The sequence below is a fragment of the Saccostrea cucullata genome, unplaced genomic scaffold (genome assembly GCF_032062105.1).
Source record: "Saccostrea cucullata isolate Sc308-1 unplaced genomic scaffold, CSIRO_AGI_Scuc_v1 ctg6682, whole genome shotgun sequence".
In the NCBI taxonomy this organism is placed as follows: Eukaryota; Metazoa; Mollusca; class Bivalvia; order Ostreida; family Ostreidae; genus Saccostrea; species Saccostrea cuccullata.
The window spans coordinates 3,912-18,350 of record NW_026928518.1 but is presented as its reverse complement, the minus strand read 5'-3'; the positions used below and the strand labels follow the sequence as shown (position 1 = coordinate 18,350).

General features: G+C 32.5%; 2 pseudogenes; one reads left to right on the top strand and one right to left on the bottom strand.

Annotated features, from left to right (window-relative positions):
* The first annotated feature begins 4,862 nt into the window (after positions 1 to 4,862).
* Positions 4,863 to 6,851, top strand: LOC134277840 (P2X purinoceptor 7-like; annotated as a pseudogene).
* Positions 6,852 to 12,142: 5,291 nt separating this feature from the next.
* LOC134277839 (uncharacterized) lies at positions 12,143 to 14,155 on the bottom strand (annotated as a pseudogene).
* Positions 14,156 to 14,439: the final 284 nt, after the last annotated feature.

Genomic DNA, 14,439 nt, shown 5'->3' with positions numbered 1-14,439 from the left:
TCTTTCGCAATACATGCAGCCATAGACGAGTATGACGAGAAATAACAAGGAAGCCAAGGCCCTGTAAAAGAGGTTAAAATGATTACGTGGAACATTGGTGGTATAAAGAAATTGTTAGAAAGACAAGATGCGTCTAATTTTGTAATGCAGAATGATATTATCTGTCTGTTAGAAACATGGGCGAGTTGTACTCAAGATTGTAAAAATGTCTTTCCAGGCTTTGTTGAATACTGTAATATAGGGTCAAAAAGATCAGTACATGGAAGAACTCCACAGCGTATAGCAGTTTATCTAAGAAAAGAAATAGAACACTTTGTAAAAAGATGGGTAAAAAATACAATGTCTATCATTTTAGTGTTTGATAAAGAATTGTTTGGGACTGATAAGGATATTGTTATGGTTGCCTGTTATTTGCCACCAGAAAACTCTAGTTTTTATGAAGATAAGGATGATACAAATGGTGTGCATTTATTATATAGTGAATTGTTAGATTTTTTGAGCAACATTAAAGAAGAGGTCTGTGTAATATGCACAGGAGATTTTAATGCTCGTATAGGTAATATGTTAGATTTTGATGAGAATGAAAAATATATCCCAGTTATTGGTGAAGATATAGATGAACATGCTACTTTTTCCCTACCACGAAAATCACGTCAGAAAGGCATTAATAAATTCGGAAAAGCACTGATTAATTTATGCAAGTCATTACAGTTATATTTTGTGAATGGAAGATCTGAAAGTGATACTGAAGGACAGTATACATACATATCTACAAATGGTAAAAGTGTCATTGATGACTTTTTATTGTCTGTAGAGTTACTTTCCTTTTTGAAAGATTTTATTGTAAATGAATCTGACATATCGGACCATTTTCCATTGACTTGTATTTTTAAAGTGCCGAACCTAATGATAAAAAATATAGAACCAAAGGGAGGGGATCTTGTGAGGTTTAGATGGAAAGAAGATAAAAGATCAGATTTTGTTGAAAAATTTAATTCAGATTATGTAAAAACATGTTTGTCCTCGTTAGATACAAACTTAAGAAATAGCAATGTAAACAACGCTGTACAGTTAATTACAGATATATTACAATATTGTGCATTAGATATGAAATTGGATAAGAAACCTATGAAATTAGAGCAGCCTAAATGGTGGGATAAACAGTGTGAAGAAGCTAAGAGAAAAAAGAGTCTAAACACATATAGGAAAACAAATTCAGAGGAGGATCTAAACATTTATAAATTACAAAGACAAAAATTTAGAGATTTATATCACTTTAAAGAATCTCATTTTAATCACTTACAGATTGAAGGGTGTCTAAGTGAACATGACACAGGAAACATGTGGCAAGCTATAAAGAAATTGACAAGAGGTACTTTCAAAACTAATATTTCAAATACCGAGTGGATAGATTATTTTAGAACCTTATTAGACTCTGCTAAGTTTGATATAGATAGTGTCTTTGAATCAGTGGCCAACAGTTTTCTAACAGAACTTGAAGATGGTTAATGTAAAAAATGAAGTTGTTGAATTGGATAAACCTATTGAATAATGGGAAGTAAAAGATGCACTCGGTGAAATGAAGAATAATAAAGCACCAGGAATTTATGGTTTAGTGACAGAAATTTATAAAAACTCTCCTGATCAATTATCACAATACTTTATAAAATTATTTAACATTATATTAGAAACAGGTATTTTTCCAAGAGAATGGGGTAAAGCTATTATATGCCCTATGTACAAGAGTGGAGATAAAAATATAACAGAAAATTATAGAGGAATTTCATTATTGAATGTCATCAGTAAAATTTTTACTAAAATTTTGAATGACAGATTAACTTGTTGGGCAGAATATGAAGGAGTATTGTTTGAACAAAAGTCTGGTTTTAGACAGACACGTTCTACTATTGATAATTGCTTTGTTCTTCAAGCAAGTGTATATAAATATATTAGTAAAAGCAAAGGTAGAATGTATTGCATGTTTATAGATTTTTCAAAAGCTTTTGATTGTGTTCAACATAATATTTTATTGTATACACTATTCAAGGAAGGAGTCAGTACAAATATTTTATTGCTTTTAAAGTCAATGTATTCCCAATTAACATCATGTATTAGAAATCAAAATCTTATTTCAGACTTTTTTCAGTATAATATAGGTACAAGACAGGGTTGCATGTTAAGTCCTTTATTATTTATCATGTTTATTGGGGAGCTTACAGAATTATTAGAATCAATGGAATGTAAAGGCATATACTTTGATGAGACATATCCTAACATTATGCAGTTACTTTTTGCTGATGATGTAGTTAACTTTGCGGATACTGTTATCAACTTACAAAATCAAATTAAAGCCTTAGAAAAATTTTGCTACAAATATGGCATGAAAATTAATTTACAAAAATCAAAGATCATGGTGTTTAGACGTGGGGGTATAACAAAAAGTACAGAGAAATGGTTTTTTGATGGAAGAGAAATTGAAATTGTATCATTTTACAAATACCTAGGAATATATTTTACAAGTACAATGTCATGGGAACTGACAAAGAAGTTTCTGTGTGTGTCAGCAGAAAAAGCATTGTTTATTGTATATAAATTTATGAAGATGTACAATGCATCATATAAACAAATCTTTCGTATTTTTGACAGAATGATTGTACCTATTTTGACTTATGGTGCTGAAATATGGGGGTATGAGTTATCTAAATGTATCGAATGTATACATACAAAGTTTTGTAGAAGAGTTTTAAGACTTAAGAACAATACACCTGAAACAATTGTACTAGGAGAACTAGGGAGATATCCTCTTATGGTACAATACTTTAAGAAATTTATTGCATATTGGTTAAAGATACTTTGTATGGAAGATGATAGATACCCAAAAAGATGTTACTTATTATTACTTCAGTTAAATAATGTAGGTAGAATTAGAGGTAACTGGGCATCAGATGTGAAGTCAATGTTATTTAGATATGGATTCCACTATGTATGGATTTATCAAGGTGTAGGGGATAATGTATTATTTTTAAAAGAGTTTGTACAAAGAGTCCAGGATAACTATATGCAAGAATGGCACTCCTCATTGAGTTCTTATAGTAAATTGGATTTTTATTGTAAATTCAAAATTCGTTTTGAACCGGAAATGTATCTACATGTTATAAACAATGTATCTTTTAGAGAATCACTTTGTAAATTATTGTTTTGCAATTGAACATGGTCGTTTTAAAGGTATTCCTAGAGAAAATAGGTTTTGTCTCTTCTGTCAAATAGCAAATAAAAATTTTATTGAAAATGAAAGTCACTTTGTAGAAAATTGTGAATTATATATGGATATTAGAGTAAACTGTAATATTTTGAAACACTTAAGATTTTATAAAAACACTGTGAATATGTTTATATATGGAAATGATGCAGTGTTAAATGATATGGCAAAATTTTCTTTTTTAGCTTTTAAAGAGAGGGAAAAGTTCATTGAGAATTTAATACGTGATAATTTATAAGCATAGTTTATATTTTTCCATAATGTATATTTAAAGCCTGATCTGAAATTGTAAATTTTACCTTGTAAAATATGATTGTACTTTGGGCCGATGGCCTGCAATACTTAATACAATAAATATCTTGATAATCAGTATGCTAATTACATATTTAACAGCTATTTAATCATAACCACAAAAGTTGTTAAATATTCATACAATAATTAACTCATCTGGATTGAGAAAACAAAGCCATTTTGGAAATCAACCAAAAGAGAAAATTCGGATTCATTCTATTTTTTACTTCAAAATAATCTCTCCAATTTGTGAGCATTCTTACAGATTAATACATGTAATCACATGATAAAAATAAGCCAAACATGCTGATAAAAATATATGTTCCAAATCCATCTTGCTTTACAAACAATATGATACAATCAAAATGTTCAAAATGAATGGCAAATAATTTGTAGACTATAGAATTAAGTTTAAGTCGTTGAAGTCAAAATACACAAAATCACAGCTATCTATCACACCAATTCTACAGGACTACATGCAAAAATTATGTTTTAAAAGAGAAAACAGTTTATATGCAATATCAAAAACGTTAACTTAGTAGTTAAGAACTTGGACTCCATAATGAATGAACTGAATTAATGGTAAGTATTTTATTTAAACATCTATTTTAGTTCATGAAAACATGGAGAACACTTGATTGTTAACTGAACTTATATCATAATTACCCAAAGAAAAGCAGCAAAAACGGCAAACTTAAATGTATAATGACTATTTTGACAAAAATGTACAACATGAAATTAATTTGCATAAAAACATGTTACTTTAGAAAGCACTTATAATTTTTAAAGTCCCAGTGTGACGCATCTTTACATGGTTTGTTGCAAACGATTGTATAAGAAATCAAAAGAATTGTCAAAAATATACGTTTAACAAAGATTTGACAAAATGAAGTGCCTTGCATTGTATGCAAAATGTGCATTTTTTAATGCCGGAAAAACAAAGGTTTTGTCAATTTATTGGCCATGTCAACGTCACGTGACTTTTACCGACAGCAAGAGATTCCACGTGGAAAGATGGATTTAGAGCATGCAGAGGTAAAAATTCATATTAAAATGAATTTTGTCCAGCATTATTTTAATTAAAGAAAAGTATGTGTATGATGTGTTGCATACAGATGTATGGCGACCTGAATTTAACATGATTCGTTCAAATAAACTCCATATATGGAGTTGGGGCCCCATGAAGGGACGAGAAAAACCGACATATCCGCGGGAAAATAATGTGGAATGGAGTGTACATGCAAATTTGTTATTTATATAAGTTTGTATACAGTGAAAAATCAGAAGAGGCGCCAGTGCACTGCAAAGAAGAGGACGTGGAAGGCCAAGAAAGCTTCGAGGGGGTAGAGGACGACCCAGATCACAGCCTCGAGCACCAATTAGGCAAAGAAGTAGACGTAGACAGCCGCCTGTGGACGATGCAGTGAATGTACTAGAGGAGAGAAGGGGAGACATTTAGGTACACAAGTCTATTTTTTTAACGACGATTTACCAGAACAGTGTACATGTAAAAGAAAATGTCAAATTAAAATAATATGTATACTACATCAGCAAGTCCAGTAGTTTTCAGTAGACCCAAATTAACAAGAGTTATTTCCCTTCGGCCGCCATATTGTGGGTCAACCTGCTCATATTCCTTCATAATTCAACTAACTTAAACTCTTTATACTGGCTATTGTGGGCTGGGAGGCATTGTTTTTCTGACAATTATACATTTGTTAGAGCCTCCTTTATTTCATAATGTTTATTCCATAACGATTTTCCCCCAAATATTTCTGCTACGCCCTCTTATATTTGGTAGGACAAAGAGGGAAAATTACCTGGTTGACCCACAAGATTGCAGCCAACGGGAAATAACTCTTGTTAAAATGAGTCTACTGAAAACTATCTATTGTGTATCGCCCGTACATCTCTGTATACTTCTAAATTTTCAACTTTTCAAGAACCACAAGTAAAATTTAAACCAAATTGCACCTTTTTTGCATTACAGGATCTGTAGCGTTATGGTCAAAGACAAATATATAAAAATCATAACACTACAGATCAACAGCTGAGCTAAATCAAGAGATTGTACTGGATCTTAACCTGATCAATATTTATTTTTTCCAGAGAAGAATAAATGCCCTTTCCTCCAATGAGTTGAGAGTTACCCTCATGACGGTTGTGCAAGAAAACCCGGAGTATCTTTTCAACATTCTGAAAGAACCACATCTACCTGGAGAATCTGGACCATCACAACCACCTTGGTGTGTGTGCACATTTTGTAAAGAAATGCCTACCCAGAAAGAGCAATTGTGTTGTCAAAAAGTGAAGACAGTTGCATTTCCAGACTTCTTGTAAGTTAATTAATGAATGATTAAAAAAATAATGAAGTATTGGGTCTTATTTTAACCCACTGTGTATTGGCATTTGTAGCTTACCTGAGCTGAAAGCTCAAGTGAGCTTTTCTGATCACCTATTGTGTATTGCCCGTACATCTCTGTATACTTTTAAATTTTTACTTTTTTAAGAACCACAAGTAAAATTTAAACCGAATTTGTATGAAATTAGTACATAGCATCAGTTAAAACATTAATATTAAGGATAGAGTCACCTCACAAAGGGAGATAATCAAGAAAAGACTAAAAATAGAGTGGGGTCATTAAAAAATCTTAGCAAGAAGAGCTAAAAATATGCAAGGAATCATCATGGATAGAGTAGAATATAAATTAGAAATCATGATCCTCGGGGAAAGGTGGAACCACAATAGAAAATTATATAAATTTCTAAATTGAAATGTATTGGAAAAATCTTATAAAACTGGACCAAAACTGGACGAAAAAAAAACCTGAAATTTATGTGGAAGCATCCTGAGTTAGTTTACTGTAGATCTAAGCTAAGATTCAAGATTGTTTAAATCCTGACTCCCCAGGGAGGTTGGGGATACAATAAGTATGACAGAGGGTAAATGTGGTGAAGAGCAGCAGAACAAAGCTACTCAGGTGAGCATTGTGGGCCATGGGCCTCTTCAATATTTTACAATATTTACAATTTTTATTCTTCAGGATTTTAATGTTCTGATGTTGGATGAGGCTGTCCTTGCTTTGGCAAGACTATATCGACAGGATATATTGGCCATGCCGGAGGGTGAGGACAGAAACCGCCAACAGGCACACTGCATATAGACAATTTGTTCTTTGGCATCATGGAAAACTGAGCATCGGGGACCGAAGAGTTATTCCTAGCTGCTGTGTTTGTCGAATCAGGGAGAAGTTCCCTGATCCTTATGTATGAAGGGTTTAAAGATGGCCTATTACAATAAAATCCTATAGAATCTGTGGTTTTGTTAGTATGTATATGTTTTAAACTGAAAGTATTAGATAATGTGTCATTAAAAAATATAAACATCTATAAGGAGATATATAAAACGATGGTGTCCAAGATTGCAACATTAATAAAATACTATAGAAAGGATTTGAGTGGTTATGTGTTTCACTTGCTATGGCCATATGGCCATCCTTGGAACAGGAAATCTTATAGTGTAACGAGGACAATATCTCATTTTTATAAGCTTTCTTCTTAAGTTTAGGAGATGTACGTTTCAAAATATGACCAAAATAGACCCATTGTGGGGCCTGTTACTTGTATCAGTGGACAAATATATGAGGCTAGCTTCACTGTATTTAAATCATGCAAACAATTTGCCTGCAGTTATTGAGAACAGGAGATGTAAACGATTTTCAATATATATGACGAACTCTTAAGTCTAGGTACATGAATTTTAAAATTTTGTTAAAGGCTCATTATTTTAAATGTGCTAAGTTTGAATTTTAGTCTGGTACTGATTTTTAAAAAGAAAGCTAGAAATAACTTCTAACTGCAAAAAATTATTATTTGCTCCAGCATAGTTGTTTAACCTATTTCGAATATGCTGAATCCGAAAGAATATGCTGACCTTCATGAAAATGGCGTTGAATAGGTCAAAATGGCGATTCAAAATGGCGGACATCGAATTTTTCTAATTTTCTCTTAATGTCGGTCAAAAAGGAGAAATAATGAGTGAATACCTTTCTGAGTGTAATAAAACTAAAAAAATATATAATAAAATTTTAACGTTATTAGTTTAACTCAGAAAATTTAGTCGTTTCTACACTTAATTCGAATTTTCTCTGATTTATTTGTCTATTGTTTCTATTTCCTTCTTTGTTCAGAGTTTTACATTTGAAAATATCCATACACCGCAGATTTGTATCTTTTTCTCTACATCTCACTATTCTACACCTGAATGATGATGCAGCTGTAAGTTAAAAGTCAAAATGGCGGATATTCATTTATTTTTCAAATTGCTTCTTAATGTCGTTTACATAGGAGAAAGGATTTGTGAGTAGTACAACCATGTAAAATGACAACAGAACACTGATATTATCACTTAAATTCGGAATATTTAGTCGTTTAAAGAAATGTGTTAGTTAGCTCAAAATGGCAATTCAAATGACGTCTTTATATACATTCGAATTTCGTAAAATACCCAAACTGCTTAATTCTGATTCGAGAAAATATATTTACAGTTTTTTTTTTATTCATAAAATAATGTTCAAATGCAATTAAAGTTGGAGGATATTTTTGTTAATGACTTAGAATTTTTATAACATGGATTTTTGTTTAATTACTTCTATTATTAAGATTAATTTTTGACAATTCCGAAGACATTTTACCTATTATCTGTCTCTCCATGCTTCTTCATATAAAACGTTAATAATATCATATACTGATTGCTGTTTTGAGGACAATATGAAAATTAAGACACCCCAAGAGCAGTATTCCCCGAGCATTAAGGCGAGTGAACATTGTAGTTCGAGGGTTGCTAAATCATATCAGTTGTTGGAAATTCTTGATCTATTTTTATAGTCCAATGTAGAAAAAAAAATAAATGTTAATGTTCATGTGGAAGGTCTGGTGCAACATAACTTAGTGTAATTTTTAAAATAATGGACCACGACCATTTAGAGAGCTAGTAGTTGTTACATCATATAAATCTGAATATCAAAATATAAACATATTTATTAAGAATTATCAGTATAATATACTTAAACCATAATTTTTCTTGATTGTCCAGCTCTGATTCAGTGTCCCTACATTCACATTTTGTTATTCTCAGTCAAAAATTCAACTGCATTCTCAAATATTTTACGTTGTGAACGGATGATTTTGTATTGAACAGTTAATATAAATTTTAAAAAATTGAAATTTACAAAATATGAAAGAAGAATATGCTTGTGTTCAATCCCCCTCGATTCTTGATACAATCTTACACTACCCTAACAAAGAAGTGTGGATCAAGTTGCCTTGTAAAGTTTTTGGAGTGTTCAAGAAAATTTTATTGTCAAGAGAAGTGTTGACTAGATCAAAGTCAAGAATGGCTTATACCTATTGGTACGAAAGCTTGTAAGTGATAGGAATCACGAGAAATCTGCAGGCACTCTTAAATTGCATAATTATAAAACTCTTATCACCAAAATATGCAAACAATATGATTCCAGATGATGAAGTTTGAGAATTTCTTGCTAATAGAATGACCTTTCTTCCCTAAAAGACAACAAATCTATACGCACGGTCACGCAATAAAGAGCTACATGTCTTAAATATCAGATACTTTTTTATACCCCCATCCCCACCCTGCTTCAAAAGCGGGAGGGTATAGAGTAATCGGTATGCACGTCCGTTCGTCCGTCCGTATGTCTGTTACGCTTTAGGGTACCCATCTCTTATCCACAACTCATCTCATACCACTGAATGAAATTTGATGAAACTTTCACAGAATCTTTATTACATATTACCACTGTGCATCTCTTATTTCACTTTTTGATCCGACACATATTTTGGGTTTCCCAAAGCAAAACATGGACACTATTATTATATTCATTTGGAAGACGGGGTTATCATTTAGTGAGCTAATTGCTCACAGTACCTCTAGTTCATTTTGCATAAGGCTTTTGTAAAAAAAAATAGACTTTTAACATTTGAACATAAATGTGTTGTTTCTTGAGTGTTTTTTGATTGATTGTACATGTATATTGTTTAAAGCCGTGTCTGCAATTTTGCAGCCATGTTTCGGCGGACGGACTATCAGTTTTTAAAATAATCGGTTTTGAAGGATTTTGGTTTCTCTGGCCGCCCCTAGTGAGCTTACTTTTATTCGAACTCCAGAGAAACGATCTTTCACGTGCCAAAGGGGTTGTCATCCTTGACACAGGGCACTATTTTACTTGAGTTTTGACAATACCAAAATTCCGAAGACAGACTGAAAAATTAGCAAATAAATCTGGAATAGAAGATGTTAGGGTATAATACTAGTAAGTTCTTATAAGTACTAAAAAGCTGGAACAAAGTGTTCGATGAAATCGGACAAGAATTTCTTCAGTTATATTTGATAATGTGCTGAGGGATGTTTAAGTAGAAGTGCTAGTTGATAATGACAGGATTCAGGAGTGATTTTAGGTGGACGGGTGCTCAAAGGCTTTGGAACACGGTCGAATACGAGGGGGAAAATTTGGAAACTCTTAAGTCGAGATTGTTTTAACTATTACCAGAAAAAATGGATCTTTTCTAGTATTTTTGTTTGTTCATATTTAATGGTCTTATCAATATACTATATATATATAAAAACAAACTGTAACTTATTTTCTGAAAAAAAAAACAAATCAGAATTAAGCAGTTTGAATATTTTACGAAATTCGAGTGAATATGACGTCATTATGAATCGCCATTTTGAGCTAATTAACACATTTCAAATTTAATCTTCAAATTTAATTTTCCAAATTAAAGTGATGATATTAGTGCTCTTTTGGAAATTTACGTAGTTGTGCTACGCTCAGTAAGATATTCACAAATCCTTTCTCCTATGTAAATGACATTAAGAAATAATTTGAAAAAGAAATGAATATCCGCCATTTTGAATCGCCATTTTGACTTTTAACTTAAAGTTGTACCATTATTCAGTTGTAGAATAGTGAGATGTAGAGAAAAAAAATACAAATCTGCAGTGTATGGATATTATCAAACGTAAAGTCCTGAACAAAGCAGAATAAAGAACAATAGACAAAAAAATCAGAGAAAATTCGAATTAAGTGTAGAAATGATTAAATTTTCTGACTTAAACTAATAATATCAGCATTCCATTATCATTTCTGAAGTTGTATTATACTCAGTCAGATATTCACACAATATTTCTCCTTTTTGGACGATATTAAGAGAAAATTAGAAAAGTTGGATGTCCGCCATTTTGAATCGCCATTTTGACCTATTTAACGCCATTTTCATGAAGGCCAGCATATTCTTTCGGATTCAGCATACTCGAAATAGGTTAAACAACTATGCTGGACCAAATAATAATCTTTTGCCGTTAGAAGTATTTTTTTCTTTAAATCGGACCAGACTATTTATATATGCAGATTATAAAAATCGCTTCAATTTTGATGGTTATGGTTTCAGTAGAACAATTTATGTTTCCCTTATATAAAATTATTAAGAGGGACTTTAAACAATATACAGTCAAAGGTAAATGTTTCATCTTCTCCACAGCAAATATATTCTTTATCATGATTTAAGAAATATCATTTTACAATCGAAAAGGGTTAAGATATAAAAACAAGAACACAATTATGTTTTACGACTTTATATTTTGGCTCTGGAATGTATTACTAACAACATCATAAGCATTGAAATATCAAATTAGGATGATTTTAGAATAAAAAAGAAAACATGCAAGAATTGCAAAATGTAATTTGCAAGCACAGACAGTTATGCCCATCAATACAGTGGTGTATGCCACACACTAGAATGTATATGTACCAAAATTGTAAAAATAATCTCCATTCATTACATCAGTTATTCTACAATAATGATAACTGAATAAAAATAAGCTTACATGTAGATTGGCCTATTATTACATCGATCCATTTTAAAACTTGAAAACTTGAGAAAACTTTAAAAAAAATTTAAAGCTTGAAAATTTATAAACTAGAGGTCTATAAAGCCACGATGCTCACCTGAGTTACTGGGTATGGTCCCCCTTTAAAACTTTGCACAGACTATTGCTTCCCCACCTTACCTAGGAGTCATGATTTAAACAAACTTTTATCAATACTACCATACTTCTATATCAATATGAGTAATCATGTCTTTGCTGATCTTGTGAAGTTTTTCAAAATATTTTCTCTACATATTCCAAAATGAAACTTCAATCCCCTAATTCTTTTTGACCCAGTAGTTCTTGAGAAGAAGATTTTTGAAAAATAATATTTTCATTGTATAATATGAAAGCTCTATCTCTTCTTATTCAAAAGATATGACCAAGGTTAAAAATTTTGCAACATACTGACAGAGATTTAATGTCCCCTTGCTTTCGCAAAAGCGGGGGACAATAAACATACCCTGTATTTCTTTTGAAACAAAATAGGAATGTCACCGTTGACATACAAGTTTTAAAAAAAAATTGTACATGAAAGCCCAATGCCAATAGCCTAGTATGAAAACAAGAGTTGTTTGTGAAACACTTATCCCCCCAACCCCACCAAATAATTAGATTTTATAAAAGTGGATTTATTAAAATATTTACTGAATTGTGCCATCAGAATTTCTTTTGACTTCTCTGTCCACATTTGCGTTATAGTCCAATGCTGCCAACTGGCTTCTAGCTTGATAAACAGGAGGCGAAAAGGCAAATCGTTTGCCATTGTACATAAGTATCAAATTGTTGAAGTTTTCTAACTCTGCTGTGCTCCTGAAATGCATATCAAGTTATCAGAATAAAAAATACCACATTCCTCTGACACAAACGTAGAGTATAAATCAGCATAAAATAAGAAAAGGAAAGAATACCTGAAATTCCCATAGTAATGTATTTGGCCCAGAAAACGCTTATTAAACACAATTTGGATGAGAGCTTTATGGGCAGGACTGCCTTTCTTTAGCCAATTGTTGTGCTTATCCTCTATAGGACCATGCATGCATCTGTTGGCACCAAAGAAATTGCTGGAATAAGACATACTTCATTCATGCTCATTTACGACGTGGTGAACAACTCCACATCATACCTCCTGTGATATAAACAAGATCATGCAATTAGGATGTGTTAATATTTTTACAGAATACTGATTCTTTGTTAAGCTTTTATAAATAAATGAAAAATGAGGCAAATGAGCACATTTATGTGACAATTAAATTACATATGATTTCCAATATACCTGGTATGTTTATGTACAAGATATACTGTACTCACCATGAAGCTGTCCCTATCTGTGGCATGGGAGCATGAATACCAAAAGTGGTTTATGATGTCCCTGCTCCATTCTAAAAGTGGTTTGCATTCCTTGTTCTGTCCAGCAGCTATATTTTTTTTCATCAGGTTTTTAGCAGCATGCCAAATATCGTGGGAGTGTTTGATTCCTGGATACCTGTTTTCTGCAAAAGTTGTCAGATAAAAAGTAGCACCAAAAACCCACAGAAATGAACAGAGAGAAAGAGAGAGAGATTATGATTGACTTCAGTACTCACTCATCACTGCTCCAATTTGCAGGTGTGCATCAGTTACCGCTTCAGAAACTACAACACCATTCTCCTCTTAATCCTCCATTGCCTTTAAAAAACATGCCGTTTCCATATTTACACTTTTCTTCCCTGTCTCTCTTTTGTCCATTGTTACCAGAGACACCATTTTCTTGGTACAGTTATCCATGACACTGTATGTGCAGTATTGTGCACTATGACCAGGGCTGTCATTCCTTCCATCACCTAAGCGAAAAATAAATGATAAATGTAGTGTAATTCATAATCCATATTGCTAACTCCGTGATCGGGAGGTCGTGAGTTCGTATCTCGGCCGCGACTGACCTAGTTGTTAAAATTGGTAGCAACTGTTCCTTCGCCATGCGCTCGGCACTTTAAAGTGAAACCTAAAGCAATAATACTTTGTCCTTGCAAGTTTTCAATGATTTCCCTTTGCTGCTCCTTCCAGAAGGCATTGATGGTGGGTACAAGGTATTTTCTTTGAATAGCGGTGAACTTTGAACAACTTGGAAAATACAGCTTCAAAAACTTTGCAAATAGCGCACACTTTGCATAATTATTTCCTGATGTTAGGATAGCTGAAAAAATTTGAAGATCACCTCCATGAAGTCTTCTATTGAGGACTGGTTGTGAACACCATCTATATGCTACATGTTTATTGGTACATTCCTTAAAAATAAACAAATAATGTTAAATTGTCTTTATGCATCAATCCTATAGAAAAAGGAAAACTCTGTTGTTTTCTGAGAAATAAAGTGTATTACCCATTATATATACAACTCTGATCCTATATTTTCTGTGCGTAGCCTCACTGGACATTTACAACCTTTCACTTTACAATAGCCTTCTATATCAATGTTGGCTAACCTCAGCAGACACTTCTTGTAAACAAGACAGGTCTCATCTTGAGTTAACAAATGCACATCTTCCTCATCTTTTATCTGTATGACGCCAGAACCTGCCTCCTCCTGCATACTCTGTTCATCTTCTGCTTCATCACCCTCTGTCTCATCTACACCAAACTCCTATTTTTAGAGAGACACTTCTGTAAGACCTAACATGTTGCTTGGCCTGAAATAAAAGAATACTCCAATATTACTTACTTGCCATGTTATTAAATTAAAGACATAGTTCCTATGATCAATATTATCTTGGAACCTATTTGTGTTTAATGTAGGAACAAAAATCTTAGGCAATGTAGAAGACAGATGCCACTGTGCTCACTTGATTCACCCTAGCCTTGAGCTGATTTTTTTCAGACTTTCAAAAAAGAATTCTGTTTAATGTAATGACCCATCCCCCATATTTCAACTCCATCTAGATATCAAGGACTTATATGGCCT